Genomic DNA, 12156 nt, shown 5'->3' with positions numbered 1-12156 from the left:
GCTGTGTTTACACTTGGAAAAAAAAAACAAAAAAACCAAACAAGTGTTTACAGGGAACTACCCAAACTTGCTCAAACCCAGCTAGAAAGTCTCCCTCTGATGGGAACAGTTTTTGGAATAAGTCTCGCAGCACCGGTGGCAAGGTCCAGTTGCTGTTATTGTATCGCAGCCTGACCCAAACCTTCCCACGTGTATCCATCGTGCGTTTTCTGTCCCCGTTTTCCTGCATGTTTGCTGGCACATTGGGATAAAACTGATGCATCTCTTGGTGATTGGGCTGAATGTGGGCTTGCTGTTCATCACGCTGCTGCCCATCCTCTGGGACAGCGAATGCACAAGGTCAAAGCATCATCGTGCCAAGAGCAAACTGGAGCAGACATATAAAGCTGTCATTTTAAATAATGGCCAGGATGGTTGCTCCTCCCTTTCCTCTCACCCCTGTCCCCATGTGCTTCCCCGGCACCCTGTGTCTTTCCCCACCCACCACCCGGGGGCTGGCTGGCTCTGTTCAGGATTTATGTGAAAAGGGAAATTTTATGTACGTAATTAAAACATCGTATTGATGAGTAGAAATGGAATTTGGTGCTTACTGCTGTGACTCTTTCTCACGTAAGAGGGTGAACGGATTGATTACTGAGGTTTGAGATTAAATATTCCCCTGAGATCTACTGGCATTTAATGTGGTGGGGGAGGGCAGAGAGGAGGAGGAAAGCAGTGGTTTTCCTCCAAGGCGAGGAGAGCAGGGGAATGTCTACTGAGCACATCCCCTTGTCTTGCTCTCCACGCCGTCTGCTGTAACGGAGGCTCCTGGTGCTGGCATCGTGGACCGTGATAAATCAGTGCCTTACTCTGCATCCGTGATGGTGGATGACCTACTGGTGGGCTCTGCCAGTTCCTCTCACTGCCGAGTCAAGCATCCCATTGCATCCCATCCTGTCCCCGTGACTCAGCTGCATCCTCACCTCCCTGGTCTGACCCCTGCTCAGGTCCCTGAGAGCTCTGCAGCAGGGTAGACCTGCTGTCCCCTCCCTTCTCCCTCAGCACACACCTTATTTATTTATTTTCCTTGATTTCTTTTAATCCAAAAAACCCCTCTCTTTTTGATTTCGATGGGAGGGGAGGGAAAACCCTGATGCGCCGCTCCTCCAGCACGCGGTGGGAGCCTTGCCATGCCAGCGCAGGTTGAGACGCTCGCCTTCGCCTGCGTCTGCGTTCCTTGAAGTCTAATTTTAGCTGAAGGCGACGGGATCCCTCCGGGGTACGGCGGAGGTTTCCTGTCAACCTAGACCTTAAGAAACATGCACGCAAACAAAAACAGCGCAGAAGCTCTTAGGTTTATTTGGGTAAATTCTTTTTAAAAAAGGGTGTGACTTATTTTTGTGAGCAGCCCCGGTGCACACCGGCTTTGTTCTGCTGCAGTCGGGTATTTCAGGTCTCCCAAGATTTAATCAGAATAATTAGTTACTGTCTGTTTATACCTTCTGTTTTCATTGCAGGGTTTCCAAAGGGCGTATTTATCTTCCACAGTGCTGCCTAAGTGTCGCTTAATCATCAAGTATCTGATTTCCTCCAAGTTATCTGTCATGCTGCTTATGTGAGTAAATAAAAAAAAAAAGAACGGAGAGAGGGTGGGGATGGTGTTGGTGGATTGTGCTTGGGGGAGAGTTGTAAAGATTTCTCCTGATTTTCATGGGTTTAATTGGTTCCCAGCCTGTCATGCGGTGATCAGAGGACTGCGTGTTTGGACTGGCGCTTAATGACCCAGCCAGTTTAATGAGGTTGCTTTCAGCCAAGCCTTCATGTATACCCCACTAAACTGGCAAGAGCTGTGTTGCTCCCTGTCATTTTGGGAGGGGAAAATAAAAAAGTGGCTTTACAGAAATAAAGGGCTTTTGCTTTCACTTGTACAGTTACTCCTTTGACTCCTTAACCCAGTGGTATCCCTTGTAAAAATCACAGCTCTGCCTGGAAATAAACTACCGCTGTAAGCTGGCCAGGATTTGAAATTGGGTTGGTTTTGAGCCTGTATGTGCATGTTTGGTTTAGAAAGGGAGAGGGTGATGTACACATTTCCTCTCTTCCTAATGCGGGAGATGAGAAAGACACAGCAAAACACTGCAGAAGAGGATGGGGTGGCTGCAAAGCCTCGCACAAGACTCGTGGTTCTGAACCTACCCCTGGTTCCTGCTCGGCACCTAAATGGTATTTTTCCCTTCGGTATTTATGACTGAGAGCAGCTGAGGGCAGCCACTGTGCTGATGGCAGTGTGAGGCTGGACAATTGGTTTTTTCCTCCCCCGTTTTCCCTTTTTTCCTGAGCTGGGTTGGTAGGTGTTGGGTGCCGGGATGCTGGCTCGTTGGCTGCCCTTATCACCTCATTTATCATACCAGGTGTGCAGGTTCTGGGGGTGAGGTTTCGGGGTACACGCTGCTTCCCTGGTGGGTTTAGATTCTTTGAAATCCAGAAGCAGCCATCGCCACCAGCTTCTCTGCTCTCCATGTGATGGAGACCGTAAGTTTTTGAGGCCAGTAACTCTGTGTTAGCCCTTCTCGGGGATTATGGATGCACAGTGGGACTTTGCTCTACCATTCTGTGATTCCCCAGGAGAAGCTCGTTAGAGGGAAGGGACCAAGGTGAGTGCCAGGTGGGGCCATTGGGATCTGCACGGCTTTGGTGGCTTCAGTAGACCCAGCAAAATGCACTTGCATGGAGGCTAAGGTCGAAGTCCATCTCCTCACTGCATTTCTCGGGGAGATAAAGGTGCACCACTGTGTTGGAGCATGCGTTGGACTCGGTGCTGCGGCAGAGCTGAAGCCAAGCAGGTTCCCCATGCCCTGTCCACCTCACACAGCACCCAAGTGACATTTTGGGGAGATGCCGGCAAATCCTCTGTACCCTCTGGGACTGACGTCGTGGCTGTCACAGCCAGCGCCGGATTGTCAGTGGCTCTCGCTCTTTCTGCTCCAGTGTGCGTGGAGGTGAGAAAAGTCCGATGTGATGGATATATTCTTAAGGAAGGCTGTCGACCTGATTTTTATCTTGACATTTACCCAGCTGGAAAGCTGGTGGAGGTTCAGACGACACCTCCCGAAGCGCTGGGGATGTGTGATGTGCAGTGTGGCCATTGCTCCTGCCCGGCACAGCTCCTCCATCCACAGCAAGGGATGCCAGAGGGGGCGATGGGTCTCTAATCCCCATCCTACTGGTGTGTGCCTGCCTGCTTCGCTCAGCTTTTCACAGATCTGCTTGGTTTGGGCAGGGGGAGAGATGGGGAGGAGGAGCAGAGCTATGGGGAGTTGAGGAGGATGAAAGCATGGAGGGGAAGGGAGGTAGGCAGCCTTGTGGAGGTGGATGCTGGGAGGAAAAGGGGACGACATGGCTTGTTTGCCTGGTGCTTTAGAAGCTGCTCAGTTAAATGGAGCATTCATTAGGGAGCTATGTTTGACTTTTAAATAGCTTTGGAGCATGTGAATGTTCCATGTTGTTCTCTTGTCCCTCTGTGGCAGGAGTCACCTCCTGTCCCCATCTCTTTGAAGAACATCTCACTGTTAGAAGTCCACCTTGGGACACAGGAGGTGCAGCTTGGTGGCCACATGCTTTCAAAGAGCCCTTTCAGTTATCCCCAAGCTCCTTGTTGGTTTGGATTGACTTCTCCCAGCCTGGCCACTGCGACTCTTGGCCATCAGGACTGACCACAGGTCCCCTCTCCCATGGTCCCCACTGCACGCCAGAGGGTTTGGTGCTGGCTGGTCTGGGATGGGCTGCCTGGTCCTTTGTCACCTCTCTTTGAGCATCCCACTTAAGACAAAGCTGATGCCCCTTTGGCTTTCCTATGCTTTTGCAGGGCTGTGTGTTTCTCCTTGCCTTTCAGCCACCTGAAACTGGAAGATTTCAGCCTTCAGGAAACTGGAGGGTTATTTTTTCCTGGAATATCGTATTTCCCCAGTTTTCACTTGGCGCAGAACTGGCTGTTCTTTGTGCGCTTGGGCATCCTGCTAACTGGTAAAGGAAACTCATAGCATTTAGTTGTATTTAATTCCTGTAGAAAATGAAGGTATTTCAGGCTGTTTCCTCTTCTTGGGCCCCAGAACAACTCAACGCTGTCATGGAGGATGCCAAAGTCAGGCACAAATCCTAAGGGTGGGGATGCAGAGGATGTTTGCTCTCTGGAAAACTTCATCTCAGTTAAGGATGGGGAATATTCCCCCACACTATAGCCACCCTTGGGGTACGGGCTGTGTCCTCCTGTGCGAGCAGACCGTGTCTACCGTGTGCCTCTGAGGTGTCCCCAGGCACGGTGCCACTTCCCTGCCCTCACCCCCTGCCATGGGCCCACCAGCCACTTCCAGATGTGACAGGGGAGAAGGTTTGGAAGGAGCACACCCCATTTTCCTCGTAAAACTCCAAACGAGAGGCTTGGCCTGGTTTAGATTTTAAAAATAACTTACACATTTGGAAGCTAAAGTTTCAGAAGGGCTCTGAATGGGATAATGGCTTTGATCATGGCAGTCCAAGATCAAGGGACGGCTTTTTAGGTTTGCTGGATCAGCTGGAAAATATATTGTAGTGTCTAGACTTTATCATCCTCGAGCAAGGCTACTTTTTTTTTTTTTTTTTTTTCAGCTCTACAAAAGGTCTAATCAAAAGCCCACATACAGTTGATGGCAGGGCTCCTTCAGAAAGGAGCCTGCTTTGGGTTTTGATTGGCTCCAGAAGCAAGTTGAAAGAGGTGGAGATCAGCTGTGGACTTTGAAGGAGCTCTGAGACTCTGCTTTACGGGCACCACCATTTCCAATCAGGCTATTGGCATGGGTAGAAGCCGTTGTGTCAGCAGCAAGGTGAGGAGGCTGGGGCTGGGGACCTGCCCTGTGCCAGCCCCCTGGTCCCCAGAGCGGTTGGTTCTTGCTGCTGAGCACTGCTGAGACCTCACTGCTCACCCTCTCGCTGCTGCGGCTGGGGTCAGCTGCTCAGAACAGCATCTTCCACAACATCTCAATTTTGTCTGTGTAATAACCATAAATGTCCACGTTTGTTGGTGTTTGGACAGAACTTCATCATTTCTTGCTTAAGTGTAGAATGTGTATGTTTTTCTCTCTTTCCATAAGTGCGTTTTAAAAAAATTTTGTTTCAAATTATTTTTATTTTATTATTTTCAATAATTCCAAAGGATTAGAAGCAGAGGAATGATTTTGTAAGGTGCTTGGAATAAACTCAAAAGCCTGCCATGAAGGTGAGGACATCTGGCCATGTGCATTCACTGCCTCTCTCTTCCTGAAAGCCCAAGTAGCCATGGAGCTGTGTCACATTGGAAGATGCCCGGTTAAGAAAGCAGAGGCTGTTTTTTCTTCGAAATGCTGTTTTTTCTGCTCAAGGGTCTTGGGTGTGTTTTGTCAGGTGTGTCATTGGAAAACTCATTGCCAAGCATCTCCTCAGCAGGCACAGCCGTGCACCGCGATGCTGCACTCAAATGGCACGGGCTGCAACCGTAGCCTGAGGCTTTGGTGGAGTCACAGCCTCGCTGTGAAAGCTTCAGCTGGAAGCTTTGGAAAACATTTGGAAATGTTTCGGAAAACATTTGGATCGAGGATGTCGTAGCTCCACGTCTGGTTGTTTTCCTTTGCTTTGTCCTTGAGAGAGGGAGCTGCTCTTGGGTTTCTGTTTTTCCTTTCCATCAATTACTCTTTTAGATATATTTATTTCTAGGGATGAATAAGAGTAAATGCCAGCATATAAACAGTTTCCAGTGTAAAATGACATTAAAATTGGGCTGTAAGGGATCTTGAGAGGTTACCTTGTCCCCACGGCAGGGTCAGTTGAACCCATGCATTGAACTGGAAGGCAATCGTGTTTGCTGGGAGTTGTTTTCTCATAAATTATCTCAGGAGCTGAGGCCAAAATCTACCAACTAATGCTGTCAGTATGTGTCTGTAGGCCTCCCTCGGTTTATTCAAATCATTTGCTTAATAAGTGTTGAAAATTAATGCTGGGTTTGTTCCCAGAGCTATTCAAAGTAATATTGCAGAGTAACCTTTTCCACCTTGGCATTTGCCAAAGTACTGCAGCTTTCATAGACAGGATGCATTTACCCGTAGTCTGTATTTGATGTGGAGCTGTCCCCGTTTCCCCCCATTTCTGAGACACCCAGACCCCAGAAGCTCCACTGGGATGAAGAACAGTTTTTTCTTTTTCTTGTGAATTAGATGAGACTTTTCAGTTCTCCAGGTGGTCCCTGCTTGAGCTGGAGGGGCAGCCACAGAAAGCTCTCAGACCCACCCCAACAACATGGGGTAGTTTGGGATGCTGCAGTGCCAGCCCCATGGAAATCTATGGCAACCTCTCCCCTTGACATCTACATGCTTAGATAAAGCAGTGAGATCCTGGGCAGTGGTGGGAGAGGAGAAGTCTCACTAGAAATCCTCATCTGCTTTGAGACTGAGAACCAAGCGATGACTTTCAATTAATTTCTCCTGCATCTTCCTCTGTCCCAGCTTGGTGTCATGAGCGATGGATCAAAAAAAAACTATACGTGAGAGCCCTAGCTTAATCCCCTCACCTTTTAAAGATGCTGCAGAGCTCCAGTGGGTATTTTTTCCTTGCTTGTAGCTCCCCATTTCAGTGATGTAAGGTTTTGAAAGAGGTTCGCCTGTAGCCAGCTGGATGCGTTGCATTGGTATTAGCATCCACATAGTCCAGATGGTGACTGGTTTTCCTTCATCTCGTCCTTTCTCCAACCAGTTTAGGGTAGGTGATAGCAAAATTCATCTGTCTTTGGCTGTGTGGCAGGCTTGGCGAGCCCCCCCACAGCCCATCTGTACATTTAAAGTCAAGATGTCTGGCATTAGCGTTATTGTTTGGCCAAATGTATGCAAAGATATCACGGCTTAGATTTGTTACAGATGGCTTTCTGGATATAGTCTAAGGCATTCTGCCAGCCAATTTTATATCTGTGTAAAAATGATTGGCATCCCTATAAATAAAGCTGCTGTGGGGTTATAGACCTAAATATACTTATTCATTAAAATTATTTTTACATTTCAAGTGGGTTGCCATCCTGGGTTATCATAAGCATGTGTGTAATCCACAGCTCCAGAAATGCAGCTTCTGAGGCTTTGAAATATTTTTTTCCCTTGGAAATATATGTATGGGAACTATCCATGAGTCCCTGTGCCCCGGGGAGATGAAGGACCTCTTCACTGGGACCTCTTCGGGATCCTGTCCCGGAGACTGCCGTAGACAGAGCTCCAGAAGCAGTAGTGGCTGTAAATATGGGAATGTGAACTCTTTTCTTTTTTGGCTCACAAATGAATATGACTTTGATGGGGTATTTAGTCCCCCTGGCCAGGTAAATACTATTTGCATGGCTCCTTTGGGGCTGGGAAGGACTCCACCGCTAGCATCTCCATCCACGTCCTTGGGCAAGGAGTCTCGCGAAGGGTTTATTTCCTCTGCACCACAGGCTGGGCTGCATGGGAAAGGGGGTCTTTCCGCCTCATTTAACCATCCCTGCTGTCATTTTGACTCCAGGAGAGAGGAAAAAAGTTCCTCAGACCAGCTCCAGGCACTGCTGTGAGCTGGGGAGGTACAGAGCTGGAGGGAGAGCCCGGCCGCCGCCCACGCAGCCAGGCAGCAACGCAGGCGCTGGTAAAGCTGGTGTGGTCTTTGAACAGGCTTGTGAAAACACTGTGAGCTGCAGCCTCTGGTTTCTTTGCGTTTGTTTTCCTTCTTCTTTCAAAGCATTTGAATATTAATTGAATAAATGCTGAAGCAGAGAACACGTGTGCCTGAGAGGCAGAATATCAGCCGCCTGACTTTCCTCAGTAATAATGTGCATCACTGGAAGTTAACCTGTGATTTTAGAGAAGTGTCCTAATGAAAGGAAGCTTCAAAGTTGATCTGACCATCTGCTCCTCCTCCCCTGTCACTGACAATTTGTTAAGTCCACTGGCTGGTTTTGTCCTCTCTTCCAGGTTGATTTTTCATCTCAAATATGTGGAGCTGCTGCAAGTTTTGTCAAAACAGGCATCAGGTTAGAAGAGTGTTGTGGAGGTTTTTATTAAAGGAAGGGATGCAATGAAAACACAGGCTGTACTAGACACCAGGGAACACACATAAGTGTTATGAACATCCAAGCCATAAAGAGTGCTTTAGTTGGATTTACCACGTTATGAGACACCAGAGAGCCCACACTGCAGGACTGCACAGACATGTCAGTGTTGCAGGGGGGATGTTCGCCTATGGGAGTTCTCTGATGTCTAATATAAGTTCATCCTGCAGCCTTAATATAAATATAGCACAGAGGGAAATCTCTTTGTTAGTGTTGGTTTTCCTAGTGCTGCTTACCCCACCAAGTGTAGTTTCTGTAGCGTCAACACAGTCTTGTAGGGTCTTCAGAGGCTGGCAGCAGTTGTGTCTTGAACCTTTGCTGGAGCTGGTTGCAGGTCTGTGTGCCATTCGGCATTGTGGAGGCAGAGGAGGACAAGCTGCTGGGGTTTGGCACCCTGAAGGTGGGAGCTGGATGTTGGTGTTGCAAACCTCACTATCTTTCTTGGAAAGCTTGGCATGGCAAGGTGGAGAGGATGGACCTGTCAAGCCTGGGTGGTGGGTCCTGTGTCCCTACCCCAGAATTATTTCTGGTGCACGGTGGCTGAATTGCAGCTGCGTGGTGGAGGTGGAAGGTTGTCATCTGGGTTGTATCCTGGAGGTACCAAGGTTGGCACGTGGCTTGGGCAGACTGATTATTTGACAAACTTAGGAGTGGAATGAATCACCTTGTCCAGTGCAGGTGAGGGCAGAGATGACCTTGGTCATGGCGTGAGCCCTGCATGGGACTGGTGCCAGCAAACAGGGAGCTGGTGGCCTCCGGGAATGACATTCCCATGTCCCTGTGTCCTTCTGCAGATCCTGATGCAGTAAGGGAACCTTTCCTCCCCAAACCAGCAAAGAGCTGCTGGTTGGCACGTGGTACCCAGGTTCTGGAGGTCCTGGCGTGGGTTCCCAGAGCATCCATAAGGTGTTTTGGTAGCCCAGAGGTTATGGTGTGACCGGCTGTGCTCAGTGCTGCTGAGAGCTAGCTGGGTGCGTGAGATCCTTGCATCACCTGAATATCTCATGGGGGGAAGGGAGAGACCCCAACAGACAGCCCCCTGCTTCCCTACAGGGTTACGGTGGGGAGGGAACAGGGCTCAAAGTTCATTGTGTTCCTGGTGAGCTGCCAAATGTTTGCATATCTGTCTGGCTTTTACTGTTAGGTGTCAATACTTTTTTCCACGCCTGCTTTTTGTGCTCTGCTTTCCACCAGAGCTTGAATTCTTTGCAGTGTTGGGTTTTTTTCCCCTCTATGTTTCTTGGTTTGTTTGTTTGTTTGTTTGTTTGTTTTCCATTTGATGCCTTAGTAAGAACACAGCTGAAGTACTGGGAGCCCAAACTAAACCTGTCTATTACGCATTACCCGATTAGGCACCATGGTAATAATAAGCATTTGAATCTAAAGCTAGATTAGGCAGGGAGCAGTCTGGGGCTGGATTTGCATAGCACGCATTCCTTCTCCATATGACGTGGTGGTAAATCTACTGAAAGTGAATTTAGAAAGCGCTGGCATGCTTCAAGGGCTCCTGTTGAGGCATGGGTTGCTCCCCCCACAAGGCACTCAGCTGGGCAAAAAATGCCAGTGATTGCCTGGAAGATGCTTTTTCTCCCCTCCTCGTAGCTCTTGCCAGCTCTAAAACCCTGCATCGATGTGGGTTTGAAAGCTTTTTTTTGTCTGTAGCAGCAGTTATTTCAGGATGTTTCCTCCCCCTGTGGCATCTCTGTCCATAGTGATGTTAATCTGGAGTGTTCGGGTACCTAAATCCAAGATGCAGCTTCTTCAGGCTTTTGCTGTGATGTTACAGGTCTCATGCTGGAAAAAAAATTTGTGAAGATTTGTTATCCAAAAAGTATTTAATTTCTTTCCCCTGTGGACAGTCATAAGATTGCGGATGATCTCAGGGTTGCCTTCTCTTTGAGTTATTTCATTAGTGTGTGTTTAAGGCATCCAAACGACAGGGTTAATCTGAAACAATAGGATACTGAGGTTAGAAATGGAAAAAATAATATTTTTCAAGGTTTAGTGCAGTGTCTGGGCAGCAAACCTGCAGGCTCTCCATTGTAGTGAGGGCTTTGAGATACAGGCTCTGGATGTTGGAGGTTCTGGATATTCTTGTTCCATTGTAGGGAGCGTTTGGGATGGGTGTGCTTGTGCTCAGAGCTCAGCAGAAGATAGCCTTGTCCCGTCCCTTCTTGTGGTGACGTCTTGTGGCAAAGCATCCAGGAACAATACCTTTGAGTGTCTGAGGAGAGATGCTCTGGCATTCTCGTTGTGGCCCCTGAGCTGGAAAGAACCATCCCCGCTGGCTTGGCTTTGCTTTTTTGTTGGCAGGGCTCTGCTTGGCCACTTCAGGAGCCCAGCGGATGTGGCTTGCCCCACTTGAAGCCTTTGCTTGGCTAGCTTGTGACCCTCATAGTGTGGGAATGAGGAAGCACAAACGGAAGAACAAGGGTCATCTCACTGGGTTTCCAGCTCGGTTAGACCTGCTGGGCCCCACTGCGTTACCCATGGTGTTGTCTGGGCTGTGTTGGAAGCTGGTTGATGGAATGCTGCAGCCCTGAGTGGCTCCTCTCATCAGAAGCTCAGTTGTGACCTCCGCTGCTAGAGCTCTTCCTGCTTCAAAGCTGCTAAAGAAACAGGGGGAGGCATGTTTTGGGGTGTTGGGGATGCACTTTCTCACTGGAGAACTGGGCGGACCTGATGTCCATCAATGGACACTGGAACAGGTTGCCCAGAGAAGCTGTGGATGCCCCATCCCTGGAGGGGTTCAAGGCCAGGCTGGATGAGGCTTTGAGCAACCTGGGCTAGTGGGAGGTGTCCCTGCCCATGGCAGGGGGGTGGAACTGGGTGATCTTTAAGGTCCCTTCCAACCCAAGCCATTCTGTGATTCTATGAAATACATCACCCTGAAGCCAGGAAAGGAGGTGAGCTTTGAAGGAACATCACAAAGGTACTGATCACCAGCGGTACTGTGAAACCTTGCCCAGGTGGCAGATGTGAAGATCTCTGCAAGACCCTGCCATCACCAGGACTTGGGAACCATCAGAGAGATGAAGTTCTCCATTGCTTTGGGTTGTGAATAAGTCGGACTGGTGTTGAGGGGGAGAAGTACTTTCACTTTGCTGGCCAGAGTGGTGGATGCCAAGCCCAAGCAAGATGTCATCTGCGAGGAGCTGTGAGCTTGGAAGGGGCCAGGAGCATCAAGGACTGGTTTGAAGACTCAGGAAGATGAGCAAAGTGATGGTGTTGAAACGTGGAGCATCTGTGCAGTGGGCGCACAGGCGGGAGCGGGTGGATGGAAGAGGGCAGAGCATGGTGCTGTACCCCAACAGAAATGGGTGACATTGTGGCTTTGAGCCCGTGTCATGCCTGTGGTGGCTGCTGGGAAGGCACGACTGTGCTTGTGGGTGCGTCTGGAGTGTGGCTAGTCCCAAATATGTGAACACCCAGACGGTCCTCCTGCAGCAGATGAGACTAAATTAAAAGCTTCAAACACAGTTACCTTCTCTCGGCGTGTCTGAGCCTCTGAGGATCCCCTTGGGTCACTTTTTCAAGCAGTTCTTTGCAATTGTGAGGCTGGGTTGTTGTTTGTTTTTTTAATAAAAAGGGAAATCATGGTCTAAATATCTGCAGGGATGGGGAGCTTGTATTGCGGTTTGTGGCGGGTGCAGTGTGAAAACCTGCAAAGAAGAGAAATCCACTGCGGTGTATAGCCCTGGTGGGGAGGTGGCTGCTGTCGCCGCGATATTGCACCTTGGAGGGGAGTTTCCTCATTGAAATGTTTGCTCCAGTGGGGTGGAGAGGCTCATTTTTTAAGCAGCATATAGAGATGTAGGCAGGCAGGATGCCTGAAGCATTAGCGATGCTACGGATGCCCTGTTTGGACTTCTGAGTGTCTGGGGAAAAACAGATTTGGTTAAATTGACGCACAAAAGAAAAAAAAAATCCCGTGCATGTACTCGGTGTTTAAATTTGGTTTGTATCGATGCTGCTGATGCTGATACTTTCCTGGATTAAGCATTAAAATAGCCTCTATTGATTTTTAAATGGGTCCCCTTGAGATCTCCACC

The 12156-nt window shown here is 48.9% G+C and overlaps 1 protein-coding gene across 1 annotated transcript in view; it reads left to right on the top strand.

The window, feature by feature from the left end:
• Nucleotides 1–1496: 1496 nt before the first annotated feature.
• Nucleotides 1497–12156, top strand: part of DAAM1 (dishevelled associated activator of morphogenesis 1) — a gene marked incomplete at its 3' end in the record, with an annotated part of 51980 nt that continues 41320 nt past the window's right edge. Inside the window, exon 1 of the mRNA XM_010085770.1 lies at nt 1497–1594. The remainder of the gene's footprint in view (nt 1595–12156) is intronic.

Source organism: Pterocles gutturalis, unplaced genomic scaffold (genome assembly GCF_000699245.1).
Source record: "Pterocles gutturalis isolate BGI_N339 unplaced genomic scaffold, ASM69924v1 scaffold21600, whole genome shotgun sequence".
Taxonomy (NCBI): Eukaryota; Metazoa; Chordata; class Aves; order Pterocliformes; family Pteroclidae; genus Pterocles; species Pterocles gutturalis.
This window is presented reverse-complemented; position numbering and strand designations above follow the sequence as displayed.